The sequence below is a fragment of the Panthera pardus genome, unplaced genomic scaffold (assembly GCF_024362965.1).
Source record: "Panthera pardus isolate Hobbes unplaced genomic scaffold, ASM2436296v1 HiC_scaffold_1, whole genome shotgun sequence".
Lineage (NCBI taxonomy): Eukaryota > Metazoa > Chordata > Mammalia > Carnivora > Felidae > Panthera > Panthera pardus.
In genome coordinates, this window is record NW_026526654.1 from 10,436,423 (window position 1) to 10,455,497 (window position 19,075).

General features: G+C 51.2%; 1 long non-coding RNA gene across 1 annotated transcript in view; it reads right to left on the bottom strand.

The window, feature by feature from the left end:
- LOC109264052 (uncharacterized) overlaps positions 1-19,075 on the bottom strand; it is a 343,526-nt gene that overhangs the window by 201,382 nt on the left and 123,069 nt on the right. Inside the window, exon 2 of the long non-coding RNA XR_008424979.1 lies at positions 1,269-3,148. This is a non-coding gene — a long non-coding RNA (uncharacterized LOC109264052). The remainder of the gene's footprint in view (positions 1-1,268; positions 3,149-19,075) is intronic.

Here is a 19,075-nt window from a genome sequence, read left to right on the forward strand (position 1 = left end):
TTCCTTATGCATGTGATCCAAGTGTATACTCCACGCCTGTATCTTGTATTGGGCATTTTATAGTCATTAGCAATTTCCACATTGTTAAACTGCTTCAAAAAATTTTCAACAGACTCAACAGATTCAAAAATCTCAATAATACGTGTATCATAATTGATAAAGTTATTCCCCCTCTTTTTTTTTTTTTTTTACCAACCTTTGTCTATGCCAAATGAATGATCATGTATATTTTCAGGTATTTGGTTTTTCTCCTTAGGAAAAAATTCCAATTCCTCAGAGTGGAATTCATAGGTCAAAGGTCATTTTGGTGACACAAAATAAATGGCAAATCCTTTCCAAGAATATTCCCGCCCTCAACGATCTGAAAGTACCAGTTACACTGCAAGCTTGGGCACACTGCAAATCCACACTTTTATCAAACAATAGCTGATTCATATTTTAAAATATCAACAGGACAGGAATTCATAGAATAGCAAAATAATGGGCAGTTCTCAGGTCACAGCCCTTCCCTCACCTGTGACTGTGGGCCGTTTGCATGGCGGGAGATGCCTGAGAGGCGCCCTCCCCACTGCTGGGCCCATGGCACTGGGGCCCCAGAAGATTCCGGAGCACAGGCCTGGGCGGGTCAGGCCATGTCTCCCCACTCTTCAAACCACCTGCTCCAGGAGCCCAGTGGCACACCATGGGGCCAGCCCTCACCTGCCGCATTCAACTTTTGTAGGTACAAGCCATCGGTTTGGTTTAATCCGCACCCCCTCCCTGTCCTTCCTGAAGGCCTGTCCCACACAGGACTCGCGGGGGCCCTGCCCCTGAAGTTCAAGCCCCTGCAGCACCCACTGCTCCCCCTGCCCCCCTGTCCCTGTCATGCCCGGTTTGCTCCAGCTTTTCACTCTATTCACTGTGCTCTTTTTTCTTTTTTATGACCCAATCCACCCAATTCCAGTGGTTCTTTAACTTATTTATTTCCTGGACCCCTCACCTGTTTTTTACATCATGCAACAAAAATAGGAGATTCTCTTCACCCCCACCAGAACACACACACCCAAGCAGGCGAATCTAGCTCTTGTCTGAAAACTCAGGACGTTCGAGGAACCAGAAAAATGGCAGGAACATTCTGTGAATCTGGAGACCGAGTCCCCCCAACTAACACAATGAACACGCACATGACTGTCCTGCAGCACCCCACACATCACAGAGCCTTCCTGACAGCACAGCACCCGCGGAAAGCCCGGGTCTCAGGGAGCGAGGGTGCATGCACCTGCACTTACCGGACGGAGAAGGTGCTCAGGCGGTGTGTCCGTTAATCCTCAGCTGCAGAAAACAGTCAGGTGCCCATGCCAGCGGCTCACCTCTCAGATGATTGCAATTTGTAATCCAAATCCAAGTCGACCTCGACTGATATGTTGATCCGGGGCTCACTGCTCCTGGGGTTGAGAGGTTGATAAGGAAGCCAGAAAGTTGCAGGTGCGTTAGTCATTGGGCTAAGGACACTTTTCTCTACTTCTTCTGGATTTTAGCAGGAGAGAGGAGGGGTCCTAAAGGATGAAATTGTCCAAGAACCAATGACAGGAAGGACCCGGGCTTCTCCAGGGAGCGTACCTGTTCTCACACCTCACTCCCGGAGAAATAGGCCTGGTTAACCGGGAGAAGAAAGAAGCACAAAACGCGGTAAAGAACGCCTCCCTCAGGCACCGCGGGCCGCGTGCCCAGTTGGCGGGAGACAGGAGGCAGTGCTTAAAAGACGAGTCCTGCTGACTGGTGTCCATTCCTGAATGGGCTCTGAGGAGCAGGCACAGCTCAGGGCATCCCTTTCATCACACCCTCGCACTGAGCAGCCGCCTTGGAACTTTCATGCCAAGTAACGGCCAACGTGTCCCGATGACACTTGTTTCTTTGAACAGCTCTGCATTTTGTGCAAACGGGTCCTTGATCTGCAGCTACTTCCTACTCGGTGTGTTTTCGACTCTGTCCTGGTCGTTCTCTGTGGACAGTCCAGGCCTGGAAATGCCACAGTGTCCACCGCAGGGTCCCGCCCCCAATGTCACTGCACGTCTGTCACTGGCAGGTGGGCGCTACACGGCCCGCGTTCACGGTCCCCTCAGGACTTCTCTTGCTCTAACAGCATCATGGGGAAGCACGTCTTCCTCGGCCTCTGCTCCCGTGTCCTTCACAGCGCTGCTGTTCTGCAGACTGGAAACTGCACGGGGGACAGACCACCTTCCTTACAAGCAGTGTGTCTAGTGACCCGGGTCACCTGGTTATAGCAACCCAGCTATCGATAGGCTTGTCATTTGGTAGGGATGACTTCAGATCCACATCCTGTCCTGGAGGAGGCCAGGCTGGCTTCCGCAAACCCAACGGTCTATTCTCCTTTGTACCGTCCTTCATGCAAATGATGGCCACAGTTTGAAGGTGCCTTGGGAAGGATCCTGGGTGTCTGGGGAAGCTTGTGTCTATGGGGTGCTTTGGGGTCCCCCAGGGGGTGCAGGAAAGTCCCTGCATGAGGTGGGACTGTGTTGTCTCCGCTGAAGACAGTGCATGGATGAGCTTTTCACCTGCTTTTGCTTTTAACCTACTAATGCCTTTCATGGTGGTGTCTGATCAGCCTGTTTTGTTTCTGTGTCCCTAAATAAATAAGGAAAAAGCTCCAGAAACGGAAGGCAGAGGGTGGCCCGCTAGCCCGACCTTGCAGGTGTGTCTCAGGGACGTGTGCGGTGGAGCCCTGTGTGACGAAAGGCCTTCGTGGACATGCGACTCAGTGTGTGACCTCAGCGTGCACAATGAGAGAAAGCAGGGCTCCTGGGGCCCATGCAGACAGAAGCGACCTCATCCCAAAGCTGGCAGTGGGTGCGAAGGCCTGGGAATGGTGGTAACAGACCACAAGGATCGGGACCTCGGGTTGGGCACAGATGGCCCAGGATGCTGGCGCACGGCACCTGCATCACGTGAGCGCTGATGGACCTGAGGGAGTCCCGGAGAGAATGCCCTGGTTTCTCGATGACATTTCTTGACAAAGGTGGTGCCCACCTCCTCGTGCCTTCAAGACCAGCTTCGAGTTAGGCTGAGGGGCGGCTGGGCCGCAGACCAGTTGGGTCCACTGTGCTAGACGCAGCAGGCGGGCAGGCAGCACAGCGGTGGTGGGCAGGGCCTACAGAGTGAAAAGCAAAGACTGTGTTAAGTGCCAGGAAGTCACTTTGGGGAGGCAAATTCGCGTGCCTCCTTTAAATTTTGTTTTAATGTTTATTCACTATTTTTTTAATGTTTATTTATTTTTGAGAGAGAGAGAGAGAGAGACAGAGCATGAGTGGGGGAGGGGCAGAGAGAGGGAAACAGAATCTGAAACAGGCTCCAGGCTCTGAGCTGTCAGCACAGAGCCCGATGCGAGGCTCGAACTCACAAACCGTGAGACCATGACCCCAGCTGAAGTCGGATGCCCAACCGACTGAGCCGCCCAGGCGCCCCAATGTTTATTGATTTTTGAGAGACAGAGAGAGAGCTTGAGCGCAGGAGGGGCAGAGAAAAAGGGAGACAGAATCCAAAGCAGACTCCAGGCTCCGAGCTGCCAGCACAGAGCCCGACGCAGGGCTCAGACCCACAAACCGTGAGATCGTGACCTGAGCCGAAGTCGATGCTTAACGGACCGAGCCTCCCAGGCGCCCCATAATTTTCCTTGTTTTTAAGAAGGTCTGGGACGACTGTCCACCAACTGCACCCACCAGGCAGCAGGCCCAGAAACGGAAGACACAGAGAACTATGGGAAGAAACATTGAAGCAGTGACCCCATGTAACAGAGCGCCAAGAATGACAATGTGCCTGGGGAGAATTCACAAGAAGACTCAATGCTCCTGAAGACACGAAGTAAGCTTGAGAGAATGACGAGTAAAGTTTGCTGTTTGAAACAAGATGATGCGTAAGTCACAGACGGGCACCCTGCTTCCTAAGCGGTTCTACATGTTTAATGTCAAAAACTCCACCAAGGGATTCTTCTCTTTTGTTTGAGGGGGGAGAATGAGATACGCTGGATTCATATGGAAAAATAAACACCCAAGACTGGCCGATGGTATCATTTGCTTTTAGAAAGGGAATAAGGGGGACCAGTCCTCACAGCGTGCCGTAAAGATACTAAACATTGCAGTGTTTGTATCAGAATAGACAGATCCATGATGGCTCTGAAAATCTACAAAGAGACCCAAGTACATGCAGGGATTTGGTAAGCGATAAAGGTGACATTTCAAATAGCGGAGGGAAAGGTGGGTCTAAGTTGCGTGGAAACAGCGGGTACTCGGCAGTCTCACCTTTAACCAGGTTACATCGCAAGTAGACCAAAATTTTGGACATAATAAATGAAATCTTAAGACGATAGGATACTTTTTAGAGGACAATATCAAAATAAGGTCTGTGTAACTGACGACATCTGGAAAAAGGAAAGACTGAGCAACCTGGCTTCACAATAAAGAACAACTGTGAATGACGCCAGCACCCAGAAACAAAATGAAAAGACAAAGGAGAACCTGGGAGCAATGTCTGTAACTTAATCGCAGAAAAGTCCATTTCCTTAAGCTATAAAGGCTCTTATAAATCAATTAGAAAAGAAACATTTCCAATTCAGTGGAAGTGTCCAGCGTCTGTAGGTAGTCAAGTCACAGGAGGGAAACATAAACGGGTGGTCAGCATTTGCAAAGATGTTCGGCCGCACTCAGAGAAGTGCTGATTACGGCTAAAATGACGCATTCTTGGGGCGCCTGGGTGGCTCAGTCGGTTAAGCGTCCGACTTCAGCTCAGGTCACGATCTCGAGGTCTGTGAGTTCGAGCCCCGCATTGGGCTCTGGGCTGATGGCTCAGAGCCTGGAGCCTGCTTCCAATTCTGTGTCTCCCTCTCTCTCTGCCCCTCCCCCGTTCATGCTCTCTCTCTCTCTCTGTCTCAAAAATAAATAAACATTAAAAAAAATTTAAAATGACGTATCATTTTCTGCCTGGGATTGGTAAGATCCTGACAAGGGTGTGGAGAGACAAGAACTCTATAGTCTGTTGGGCGTGTCCACCAGCACAACTAATATAGGAAGCAACTTGGCAATACACACGAAAATTTTAAAAACGCTTGTAAACTACTGAAGGCAATTTCACTCTTAGAAATGTGTCCCTCAGGTATGCACACTAGTCATTATTTTTATTTCAAAATATTGGAACACTCAGTCAGTAGCAGAGAGCTGGTTAAACAAATTACAGTTCATTCATCCAAGGGAATGAGTCTGTCATCATCAAAGAGAATAAAAAGTCTCTCGGATCTTGACCAGCTTAGGCTTTGAGATAAACATCCAGGCAAAACATGATGTGTTACGAGGTGCTACCGTTCGTGTGTACAAACGGAGAAGAGAATACAAAAGTATTCCTTTGCCTGTACGTGGTGCACATCCGTGAGATGCCTGTGACAGTGTCACCCCAGATGCGGATGCGTGGGGAGAGAAGGCAGTGGGGCACATCAGGGGTGAGAGAAACTTCCAGCATCTAAAACTGGAAGACTTAAAAGTAATAAAAGCCATAACTGATGCAGAATTGATTTTGACTTTGGACCCTGCTTCTGTGCTCAGCCCCCACCCCTTCAAGATTTCCTCTCTTTCTCCATTTTCTTGTTTTCTTGAGTATCTATTTCTCACCCCCAAACCTATACTTTTTCAGGAATGGAAGTAAGCCTTAGGGGTCTTCACATCAGCCCTGTTTCTACGATGCCGGAATGTTGACTGGCAAATAGCCCCTAGGGAAACGTTACTGGAGGAAGTGTCTATCTTTTTCCATTTTTTTTTTGTTTGTTTTAAATGCCTGATTGACTCAACTGTGGCCCTTTAAGGAGATGCCAGCAGTCAAGGCCAGTAACTGGTGATTCACCCTAAGCTGGCACACTCCCCACGGACGCAGAGTCACCAGGCACTGGATGTGGGGTGGGGATGATCAGTGGATCTTTCTTCCCCTAAATTAACTTTCTGCATCCTAAGTGATGATTACGTCCAGATGGGGATTCAAAGAAAATCTGCAAATTTCAGGACAGCAGGTGCAAGGAGTCAGAGTGGTTTCATGGAGCCAAGATAAACTGACTCTGTCTTCTGCCACGTTTGCTTTCTGTCTCTGTGCCCCGGGTCTGCTGGCTTCAGAGCCTTCATTCTCAGACCCGCTGGGAGCATGGTGTTGGGGTTCCTGGCACACGTGGCCGTGCTTGCCCGTCTCCGGGTCTCGGGTGCAGGTACATGGGTCGGAGGGGACGTCTTACCTGGCTAGGGCTCGGCCAGGCGGGCCGTCAGGAGCTGGCGGCAAGGTGGCTGGCAGGAAAACAAGGTAGTTTGTGCTGGGGCCATCTTGCTCCCACTGGCAAGGGCCAGTCGTTAGAGTTTTAAGAATTTTTGGAGCTGCTTGTTAAACTGGGCCATTATTAAAAATCAACTTCTACAAACTCATAGTTAACCAAGTTACACTGAAACCACAGGCAGTGATAATTCAAAGCCATCCCTTCTAATGACACCTTGTTCTTACCTCTGCTCCCCAGTAACTAACCGCACACGGGTGTGCAGCCACTAAGCGTCTCTTCCCAGCCCACGTTCAGGGCCCTGCCTTTCCACCATGGAAAGTGGCCCACACCACAGGCAGCGAGCCCAGTCCTGGCACAGCATGGGCCAAGCCCCATCGGGAGGGCAGGAGGGGGGCCGAGGAAGGTGGTGGTGGGAGAGACCCAGGGTCTCGGGGCTGGAGATCTGTCTGTGTGCTGTCACATTTAGAAGGGCTCTGCCCTCATCTGAGGGGCATGCCATCCACGGCCTCTCCCCATCCCCATCGTCCTTCCCACTGAGTCTGAACATGGCCCACTTCGCTTTGCTTTCCCCAATGCTCTCCACACCTTGCTCCCAGCTCGATCATAAAGGCATGGAGGCACACAGAAGGCTGGCCCGGGTGTGGGGCTGCGTGGCCGACCCCTCTGTCGGGGCTTAGGGGGTCTACACTCAGAGTGCATGTAGGATGGCCTCTCTTGGGAAAACAGCCATGCTGGGTGCTACACTACTTACTCCTGGGGAACAATTCTCCTGCAAACAATTTTATAACAGTCGAGTCTCCTCCCCACACCTTATTAACTTGTATTACATTAATGTAACATCCTGTTAGGATGGCCGATCACCTCACGGTTACATGGCACCATTTTGGTCTTTGATCTCCCTACATGGCATCACCAGAGAGATTTTTCTGACAGCCACACTCCTGTTTCCCTCCTGCCGTCATGCCCGTGAGGACTCATATTCAACAACGCTTAGGCCCCAGGAAGGTTGTCCTTGGGTTTCATACAAGGTCACCTGCTTAGGGGTTCTTTTGGGGGAAGAGGCTGAAAGTCACTGGCCAAATCTCCACTTTCCTTCTTTTTAAAATTAACTGAACCAGGATTTTTGGCTGGGCACAGTGTGGCAATATCTCCCAGACTCCCTTGCAACTGTGTGGCCATGTGAGCAAGGTTTTCCCCATGAAATATAAGGGTTCCATGTAGTGTCTTTGAAAGGGAAGGAGTGTACCTTTTTTCTATCCCCCCTCCATCCCACAGCTTGGAACACGAGTTTGATGTCAGAGCCCCAGCAGACATTTTGGACCGTGACAGCAAGGCCAACCCCAGGGATGATAAAGCAGAAATCTGTAAAGAGTTCTTCTCTCTTCTTATTTTATTTTTAGTCTCTATTACTTGGCACTAAACCTAGTTGTAAGTACTTCTTATTAGCTCCATGCCCAAGGCTAATGACTTGCCTTGGGGAGTGTTTATTAAATTATTCTCAATTCTCAGTTCTTACCAGAGTCGATCAAAGAGTTCTCCTAGCCCGTATTGTCTTCCCACCACAAATACAGAGTTGTTTTTGATTTTCTGGTTTCTCTGTTTTTCACACATTTCTTCAGAAGAGTAAGCTACCAAGTACATGACCCATCCTGTCCCCCTCGGTGCTCTCTCCCTCTCCTCTTCACAGATGATGTCCAGCCTTCTTTCCTTCCTGTTCCCAGACTCGAGCCCTCAGAGAGGGCAGTTTATTTCAGCTCACATCAAAAGGTCTGCGTCATTAAATCTCGGTGGGGAGTGCTGGCTGGTGATAGCCACAAAACCCAGACTTGAGTAAAGAGATTCAGCCTACCAAATTTAGACAAGGACGGTCTATATTTAGCTCCGATCTTGAATAGGAAAAAAACTCAGCCTGAAAATTTATAGATTAAATAAGAAATAGAGAAGTTTTCTTTGCGCCTGTGCTGAACTGGCGGGCCCAGCGACACTATTATGCGTATGTGGTCACCAGTAAATGCCTATGTGGGTGTATAGAGTCCTGGGCATCGCAGTCTGATTCTAATGTCTGCAGGGGAGGACAAGAAACTATCCACAATAATCACAGCAACTCACTCTACTGAAGCAAGCGCTGCCGGGCAAGACCTGCCTCACCCAACCTCACCGCAACACTGGGCTGTAGACCCACACGAACGAATCCCATTTTACAGATGATGCCACTGGTGCACAGAGGGTTTGAGTAACTCTCCCAACGTCACAGAGCAGCAGTGACAGGGCCAGGGCTGGAATCAGAGCCTCGTCTCTTAAACATTCTGCTCAACTTCACCTTTATGTAGGGAGCTCTCTCTGTCTCCAGGAACTGTATACAGCGAATCCTCAGTATTATTCAGATTCTGTGTGTGCGAATTTGCCTACTTGTTAAAATTTATTGTAACCCCGAAGTCATTCATCACCGTGCTTTTGTGGTCACCCACTGACAGGTGCAGACTGGTGGAAAATCTGAGTCACCTAACGTGCATGTTCCCAGCTGAGGTCTAACGGGGCAGAGCCCTGACTTCCTCTCTCAGCTCCCAATCCAGAGTGAGCATCTTTTTTGCGGTCTTCAGTGCCACGTTTCCCAATGGTTGTGCTTTGTGTTGGCGACTTCACTGTTTGAAGTGGACCCTCAGCATGGTGCTGAGATGCTGTCTGGGGCCCCTGGGTGCGAGACAGCCAGGGCTTGTGTGTGCCTTAGGTGGACTTCCTTCAGGCACAAGACACAGTGCTGGTGGCACAAGTTCCACGTTAATGAATCAACAGCACAGGTTAAGTAAGGTGTCTTTCAATAGAGACACATTAAGTACCATTATGTGTATTGATCAGTTATGAAAACGTTGTGACCAGAGGCTCGCAGGAACCTAACCCTGTATCTCCCCAAGAGCAATGGCTCAGCATTTGGTAGTTCAGAGTTCATGGTGACTTTATAAAGGTCACTGCTGTGAACAATGGGGCCTGCAGGTACTCGGCAGGTGTCTGCAGGGACAGTGTTCTACCTTCTAGTCCAAGGCTCTCTCTGGTTGCTCCTCTCCTCTGCCCACAGCAAGGGGGAGTCTATGGGGAAAGCCCTTCTGCTCCTTTTATGTTCCTGAAATAAGCAGGACTCGGTCGTCACCTTCTGCTCCAGTCTGATCACCGCCAGCTGGTTTATGAGCTATGGCTCAGGACGCCCAGTGCTTCCCATGTGCCAGAAGACACAGGGGCCTTGAGTAGGAGAGTAGGTGAGGACACTGGCAGACACAGTGCCCAGGGTGACCTTGTGATTTGTTCCGTTAGGTTTGGGGACTCCCTGGGATAGGAGGGCATATTTATGTTTGCCTCTAAACCAGGGAATAAATTTCCAAGCCAGTGAAAAGTAAACTATCCTGTCTAGAATGTGATGAGGGAAGGAGGTATTCAGGGAAACCACATGTGTGATGACTCGAGAGTCGGTCTCAATGTCACACAGGAATCACCCGCTTCTAAAGATGCAAGACATGGGAGGGATACAGGAAACACTGTGCAGATAGTAAATGGGTGCAGCTGAATCTTCCGCTGGTAGAGTCAGGGCTTCACCGAACTAAGTGTGGATGCAACACAGGTGGAAGATACAGGTGTACCAGCCCATCTCCTAACAGGGGTCCTTGTGGGCAGGGCCACATTCCCTGGACAAAGAGTCCAGCTCCGTACTCCCTCCCAAAGCTGGCTCCCAGGAAAAGGCACAAATCACCGAACCATTACACTGGGAAGGTGGGAGCTGAAATGAACACTGTCAGTTGGTCACAGGGGAAACCTGAGGGAGTGAGGTGACAAGGGATGGAGTTGTGGAGCTCGTGAGCAACAGAGCCAGCCCAGCGTCAGGACCACGGCCAGCGCCCCTGCTCTTCCCCACCAACATGATGCCAATCTTCACTGTGACAAGTGACTTCACTTCTGTGACATGTTAATACGTTTAGGGCTGTGAAGTATGTTACCAGATTTTTTCTGTCTTACAGATGTGGATATATTCTCTTCTAAACATATTAGCCCCCCAAAGACTCCCCAAAGACTCATCCTTATAGTGAATTTTCTCTCAACACTCAGTACTTTCAGTTGGGTTTTCACGGACTGAAGCAAGGAATGTTAACTTCCCATTTTTTTCTCCAAAATAAAGTTTGTTAGCTCTTGAGGTCTATGGTTTATCCCATTTTTGTTACATTTGTCCCATTTTTTTTACATAGTCCATGAAAGCTAAGAAAGACCGCAGTGAAGCGTAAACGATGAGGGTCTCAATCAGGAGCGGGTACCAAGCCCCTCGAGTTTGCTGGAGAAAACTCCCTGGGGTGATGCTGCCGAGCCTGGCCTGCTGGATGATGGGCGTGGGCCGTGCACAGGGCCCAGCGTGGGCAAAGGCAGGGATTCCTGTGTGCCAAGAATTTGCTTGGTTCTTCTGGCAAATAGCACAAGACACAGCTCCAAACGAGGTCTGCTTTTCATATAAAGACAATAAATGAATCCTCATATGAAACACCAGGAAAATGTTGTTTAGGTGGCAGAGGACAGAATGTGATGCCTAAGTCAGTCCATTCTTGTTGGGTCAGCTCTTGCTTTCTCTCAAGGTACTTCCACTCTTCTCCATCACTCTCAAGACATGGAGAGTCAGCTCCTGAAGACTTGGAGAGAGAGAAATTGCCAGGCGTGACCGTCTAGGTCTTTGTAATTACACCAAGTCTTGGGCAAACAAAGCCCAGGCACCAAGTGGTACCAGGTGACTTCAAGCCCTGGAAACAGTTGATTTGCCAGAGGAAAACAGTGACGAACACTGGTACATTCCCCAGACGCTGGTTCCCAGCTGGGGTTTGGAGTTAGCACCGAGAGACCATTGGTATCTGCCTGTGATGGGAAAGGACACACAACGGGGGAGCCCGGGGAGGAGAAAAGGAGAAGTGGACAGAGGGGAGGGTGCTGCCTGGTGGTGACAGCGTGTGTGACCCAGGCCCTTGCTGCACTCGGCTTCAGGGAACAGTAGTTTCTTAAAACACGCTCTCTTACTTAAACTAACCAGAACTGTTGTGTTACTTGCAAATAAAGGTTCTTAACCCAACTCTACCTGCTCCCTGAGCATTTCTGGATGGGCTCTGTGCTGTGCAGGGACAGAAGAAGGAACAGTGAAGAACATCTAGACCAAGTGGCCCAACTCAGGAGCACAGAGGGGTCCCCAGCAGTCCTCGGTCTGGGGTCAGTAGTGCTATGGTCAACCTTTTACCAGTAAGGCCCAAAGGGGCCCAAGTTCACCCCTGCACATAGCCCACTGCCATGTGACCTGAGGTCTTAGCATCCTTGACTGAAGGAAACACACGTTATGAAATTCATGACGAAAACATTTTTATCTGCAGCCATTTTGAGAAAGAAGCCAGAGCAGGGCTGGTTTGGGGACCAGGGAGTGTCAGGCCAAAGTTGCCCCAAGGGGATCCTTTCTTATGCAGATGGTCAGTCTTAGTTGGGGGTGGGGGTAGGCCAAGAGCTGGGGGCCCTGGGGAGCAGGTGGCTCATATAAGAACAAGATGCCACCTCAAAGGGACCCTGTTTTCACTTGGTCTTTTGATCTCAAAAAGCAAGAATGGGACACATTCTCCTGTGCGTTCAGGGAGCTATGGCTCGAGCTTGTTGGATACATTTCACGGCTGTTTCTTTCTTAGCCGAAGTAAGAGTCTCTTTTCAGACAATCATGTTCTTCCTCCAGTGGCCAAGAGGGAACACTGGTGGCCCACTCACTAGAAAAAGTCTGCTGCATCCACAGTCCACACAAGGGGCTAACACGAGCACAGGCTCAAAACCCTGAGGCTCTTCCCACAGGGCCTCATATCAACTATCCATCACCGTGTCACAAATTACCCCAAAACACAGTGGCTAAAACCAACTGTGTGTATTATCATACAGTTTCTGTGGTTCTGCAATAAAGGTGCCCCTAGCGGGCTCCTGTGGCTCGGACAGAAACTGCCACCCAGGACCGGCTTCCAAACTCATCTGTGTGGCTGCTGCCTGGACGCAGACCTTCGGGGTGGCTTCACGGACGGCCTGCGTCCAGGGGCTGCTCCCGGCTCCGTGCACGCTGGTCTCTGCAGAGCGACTATACAGCATGGAGGGAGGAACCCGGAGTCGGTGACTTGGGACATAACATCGCGTGGATGACACCGTAGCGGGCATCTCAAGCTATGCCTGCTGCCCCTGAGCCCTAGACTGTATTCCTCGAATACACATGATGCACCTGCTGGAATTTCCAGTGGGGCATCTTCAATTGCACATAGGCAGAGCACAAGTCCGGATTCCAAAGGGAATCCTGATTTCTCCAGGAAGGCTGTTTTTCTACCCATTTTCTTAGGCACAAAGGAGAAATGTACACATATCTAGGTCACATTTTGTAGCAAGATGCATTTCACCCTCTGGCTTGGTGTGGAAGATTGATGCTGTGGCATCCAGATTCTTCAGTCCCTTGTGGGGTTCAAAACCACATCAACATTCAGTCAAGTGCATCCTTGTGTCAGAACCTCTCACCCTCCCTCCTCCTGTTTGACTTCTAATCTCCAGGGACCCACAAGGCCTTGTCACCCGTGGGCAGCTGGGGAGGGACACAGGAGGAGAGGGTGGGGAGGGGAGGTAGGGGGCAGTCTGGCAGATTCTCTGCCCTCTGAAAGGGTATTGGGGGGGGGGTGCTGTCCACTGGTTTTAGTGGCTGAGCAGCCCTGGGCCCATGTAGCAGCCTCTGTGGGACTGAGGTCCCACTTTGCATTGGCACCATGGGCCCCCAGAAGGACAGTGGGGTCTTCTCTGGGTCCAAACCATACTGTGCCCTCAGCCCCTGCTAGGTGCCCACGGCACCTGGGGGCAGCTGCTGAACGGGGTCCTAGGCTAGCCTCTATGTCGTCCACACTTGCAGTCACGGACCCACTTTATAGGCCCCTGTCTGTCCCTCTGGGGCTGCCAGGGCACCTTCCTCCCAGCCACACAAGATCGCGGATGGCACTGTCCTGTGTCTAACTGGCACAAGCTGTGAGAAAGGCCCAGGAAAGACGTGGACCCAGGGCCTTTTTTAGATTTACACCAAAGCTGAGGGGCAACCCCTCCAGGGGAGCCCCACTTCTTGACAAGACATGCTGAGCACCCTACCCCTGCAACAGGGCAAGTGAAGTGTCCGCGGTACTACTCATTCCACCTGCTTCCGAGCGTGTTCTGTGATCCCTTAGAAATACAAACGATACGCAATGCGTATGTCGTGGTCATGTCACATCTGAATATACAATAAGGTAAACCCTACAAATAAAAATACACAGACATCGAACTCTACTATTGATCTCGTTAGGAGACAGACTGGTGTGGTTGTAACCGTGTACCCCAACACCTCCAGTCGCACCTGGCTCACCCTTTCACGTAGGCTGGCTCACCCAGGGCGCAAACTCTCTCACTCCTGCCTTTCTCTGCTATAAACACTGGAAAAGCAAACACTCAAGTTTGCCAGCCCCACTGCTGCCGAGGGACGCCATGTCTTTTTTTTTTTTTTTAACATTTATTTAGTTTTGAGAGACAGAGAGAGGCAGAATATGAGCAGGGGAGGGGCAGAGAGAGAGGGAGACACAGAATTGGAAGCAGGCTGCAGGGTCTGAGCTGTCAGCACAGAGCCTGACGCGGGGCCCGAACTCACAAATCGTGAGATCATAACCTGAGCCGAAGTCGGACGCTCAACCGACTGAGCCACCCAGGCGCCCCAGGGACGCCATGTCTTGTATGACGTACAAAGTTGCCGGCACCACGGCCTCATCTTCCTTCTCCACTGGCCACGCTTCCTCTTTCCCACCTTGAAAACGGACAACATGGAGCTGACAGTGATGCAGCAGCCATTCTGTGCCATGAAGAAGGCTCAAGAGAATTGCACACGGTGGTCCTCATTATTGTTGAGCTGTCAGACCAACGTCAGAGCTGCAACCTCATGACTTTGGGAGACGTGAGAAAAACAGAGCCTTTTTAACATGTGCTCTTATGTTCAGACTTGCTGTTACTCGCAGCTAAATCAACTCTACCTGGAGAAGGGGGCACCCAGTTTCCTTCCAGCGCTTGTCACTAGTAACCAAGTGGGTGAAAATGTTGAGTTAAAGAAAGTCCTTACTGTGGACAACTCAGTGCCTTATGGATTCCTTTTTTTTTAAATCTGTCAAGCAGTATACTATGCAGCCTTTCCTGAACATGCCTGAACATACACGTTATCACCATCTTCTCAGTCCTCTTGGTGGATGTAGGAAAGGCTGTCTTAGTTTAAAAGCAAGCCTGGGCCCTGAGCACAATCGTGGGGTGGGCAAAGCCCCCTCGACGCTTGCCCTCTCTTGGTGGAAGATCAGGTGTTTCAGAGTTAACCAACACTGGTTCCGACCCACATCCTGCCCTTCCTACTTGTGTGACGTTGCACGGTTCACTACCTCTTCCCGCCTCGGCTTCCCATAATTGACATGGGGACAGCAAGAGCCACCTCATAGGCTCTTGATGGGGAGGGGTTGGTGCCCAGGCCCTGCCGTGTGCAGGCACCCAGACGAGGTTAGTCCCTGCTCTGTCCCCAGCCTTCCCACCCCACAGCTGTTCCTGGAAACAATCCAGGAGTCTTTGCTTTCCTAAGGCTCAGTTTCTCGTCTGTAAGGACTGACCCTGGATGGGACCCCTGAGCATCCTTGTTTCCACTGCTGCCTGCCAGGGGAGCCCCAGGGACACCCCCATCCCAAGTGTCCCCTGTAGGGCAGGGCCACCAAGGCCGGGAACCCCCCCTCATGGGGGCCTCTCCTGCCTCTCTCGGCTCCCAAATTTTAACCACAGTTGAGCAACAACCCCATAGCCGCCATGTTGGAGGCTGAGTGTCTACTATAGGGACAGAGGGGAGGTAGTTGGCTCAACACAGACTCCTCTGACCAACTGTGGCTCGAGTTAGAGTCACAGAACCCCCGGAGAGCGTAAGCATTTATGTCCATGTTCCAGATGAGGAGCCTAAAGCTTGGGGGTGATTTCTGTGACCATGAAGCCACTTATCGATGCCCCTCTTAGACCATCACGTATGTATTTTTTAGGGGGTATGTGTCATTCTGTCTCTCATTTAGGACACCCCTGGCTGGAGGCAGACATCTCTCCTCTCGGCACTAACCCCCAGGCCCCTGACATCCCTTCCCCACTGAGATGCCGTGTCCTTCACAAGGCTCCCCGAGGAGGAAGAGTGAGCCCGTCTCAAGAAGCAGGTAATTACCATGGTGGAAGCTGTTTATAATCTAGGCAGGGGGATGCACAGAGGACCCTCTCGCCCTGCGAGGGGGTTAAATCTCCTGGGCACTCTGCATGGCGCGTCCTGAATGTCAGGAGGAGGCCCGGCCCCTCCTGATTCCCAGAAAGCCTCCCACTCGGCAACATCACTGGGCCGCGGGCAGCACCCGCGTGTCTGGGCTCCAGCTGCTCTGTGCTAATGGAAAGTGGAGTCTGGAACTGAAGATGCTTTTGCAAACACGCTTTCAGGTGGGGCTGCCATTGAAGACCGCCGCTCTGCATCCCAGCCCCTCCCCAACCCGTGTGTGACTCACACCTGGCTGCATTGTGCACGACATTTGTGGGCACTCGAGTGCTGTCTGGGGGCTGGGCCCAATAGCCCGGCTATTTATAAAGAGAATTGCTGTCTGTGAGGGTTCTAGACATCCACTTGTCCACACCCCAGGAGGAGCGGGCTCTCATCGCGTCTGGACTTAATAAAGGACGAATAATGCCGGCTACATAGCTTGCTACAATGCGCCTCCTCCAGGAATCCTCTGTTTCAATTTTCTGCTGCGTATTGTGCACACAGAACACAGCCTTATGAATTTAACCAATCTAACCTGGCTCCAGTTTTCTCCCAGCGAAGACACCAGGGAAGGTGCAGAAAGACACCTTTTGACTTTAACGGGGTACAAAATGGTGCCCTGTGGCAAGGTCTTCGCGCGCTGGGGTTCAGGGAGCAGTTGTAAAAATAGTAATTTTATCACTAATGCTGGAAACGGTTTTCCTTGCAGTGCTTAGACTGCAATGTGCCACACACAGCAAGAACTTTCTCTAGGGAATCCCCAAGGGCTGCCCAGTTCCGGGAGGTGAGGCAAACACAGGGAGCATCTCTTCTCAATGCCACAAGAGGCAACCGAGGCACAGGTGCTCCGGCAATGGTCCCTTCCCTGCTATCTTCTCTCCAGGGGCTGCCAGCAGCAGTCCTGGCCAGCTGGTAGACCACCTGGCTTGATTTGGGGACACTTATGGTCTATGTGGTCCTTAACCGTCACACATCTGAATAAAAGAACAGCTTTAAGTCCAAAAGTTGTCTTTTTCCCGGCATCCTTACATCTTAAACATCCAAGGTGTAAAGAAACAGTCTCGTTTTTGAGGCTCCCCATAGAGAACGCCTTGTAGCTTCCAAATTCCCTGGATTCAGCACAGCTTTCCTGTTCTGGGAACTTCTCTTCGTTGAGGCGGGGATCCCCAGGTGTCCTGCTCCATCGCACACTTCACGAGGAGAAGGTGCACTTCCTGCCTCACGGTGGCCCCCCGCTCACTGCAGCCGTCACCCCACCCTGGCCTGGCACCTGCACGGGGCTCTGGGCCAGCTCCTCTGAGGACACGGTGTCTGCACAGAGAGGCCCCGAGCGCTGGAGTTCTGTGTGGCCAGGGCAGACCCCCCGGCGGTAGGGACCTGCCTGCTCACGGGGCTGGGCCAGCTCCAGGGAGAGCCTTTCCTTCCAGATGCAAAATCAGCTCTACGTCTTGTGAGCACCTGGGTCACGGCAGTGCCGAGAAAGCATGAGCTCTAAGGCTGTAGTTTAGCAACGCATCAGGGTCAGGGAAGAAGAGTGGGGGCGGGTGCCGTCAGTGATGAATGGGGGGCCCAGCAACGAGATGGGGGTTGAGGCCGCTCATGTTCAACATGCTGATCTTGGTCAGGCAGCTGGGAGGGGTAGGGGACCAGCGGTAGCTGGACAGGGTGAAGGACACACAAGCAGTTTTTCCTTCTGTCTTTAGAGGAATTTAGCGGGTTCAGCCTTCCAAAAAGACCTCACTCGAGGGACTGTATCTCCAGGGAAAAGACCTCTGTAGTACGGACAGGTCAGTGCACAAAATGTCAATTTTGAGATCAGGACACAGATATTCTCTTCTGTGATGACAGTTATGCTTCCGAAGTTGTTAAAAATGTTCAACGGTTAATTCGGCGATAGTAGCCATATTTTTAATGTACCTGTTAAACTTCCAGTTCTAAGGAGACACATGATCCCTGACTGGTGGTGGATAATCACCAGGCCCTGTGTGACTATTTGGGAAATTAAAAGTGGAATTAACCTATAGAAGAAAAGAAAAGAAAAGAAAAGAAAAGAAAAGAAAAGAAAAGAAAAGAAAAGAAAAGAAGGGAGGGAGGGAGGGAGGGAGGAAGGAAGGAAGGAAGGAAGGAAGGAAGGAAGGAAGGAAGGAAAGGCAGGAAGGCAGACAGGGAGGAAGGAAGGAAGGAAGGAAGGAAGGCAGGAAGGGAGGGAGGGAGGGAGGAAGGCAGGCAGGAAGGCAGGAAGGGAGGGAGGAAGGCAGGCAGGCAGGAAGGAAGGAAGGAAGGAAGGCAGGAAGGGAGGGAGGAAGGAAGGCAGGAAGGGAGGGAGGAAGGAAGGGAGGGTGGGCACCCTGGGCACACTGCATCCTGTCTGGGGCCCTGGAGTCTTAGCCAGTCTGCATGAAGAGTGTCCACCCCACAGAGGGAAGACTCAGGGGCTTATTAAGATGCCTGCCACCGATTAAGAGGCGCTAGAACCTTCTCCAGCAGTGCTGCAATAAAACAGAAGACTTTTTGGGAATACTTTATGACTATAGATCCAGGTTCTGTGGGCAACGTTCACATCACGGCACACAGGTCCCGAGTCAAACACGTTGTGTGTAAAGCCAGGTTTGAGGGCTGGATTGTGTGACCGTGAGCCTTGTTAGCAACCTGCAAAACACACTGTGCAAAATGCACCAAGGGAAGGGGCGCCTGGGGTGCTCGGTGTGTTAGACATCCGACTCTTGATTATGGCTCAGGTCATGATCTCAGGGTTTGTGGATTCGAGCCCTGTGTCAGGCTCTGTGCTGACAGCCCGAAGCCTGCTTGGGATTCTCTGTCTCTCTCTCTCTGCCCCTCCCCTGCTCTCTCTCTCTCTCTCCCTCTTTTTCAAAATAAATAAATAAGCTTAAAAAAATGTACCAAGGGAGAAAACAAAGCACAGACATGTGCCGTGCTACCGCAGGGGGGAGTTTGGCTATTGGGGGTCAGAGCAGGGACCTCTGGTGTGCGAAGATGAGAAAAGGCCCCAGGGCAGCCTCAGAAAGTTACTGAAAATAAATAGCAGGAGTGAGCTTGAGGCTCATTTTAAGGGGCACTGCCAAGATAGGAGAAATACAAAGGACGCTGCCTAAGAAATTAGAGGACCGTACAGGCCCCTGCCGGGCAGGGCGGACAGGCTCTCGGAGCGCGCACCTGGCCCGCGGCCCCGCAGCCCCACAGCCCCACGCACGCAGGGCGGGGGGGGGGGGGGGGGGAGGCGGCTACTCTGCCCCCTGCAGAATCAAGCACTTGGGATCCGATTTTCAAATCGCCCTCCCTTTTGCATCTGCCGTGATGTTTTGCATTTGTTTGAGGTTTGCATCTGCTTCCAAACAATGAGCAGTAATTTTAAACCTGTTTAGCACGCATTTAACCCAGATACTTCTTTTGTGACCGTTTCACTCGCATCT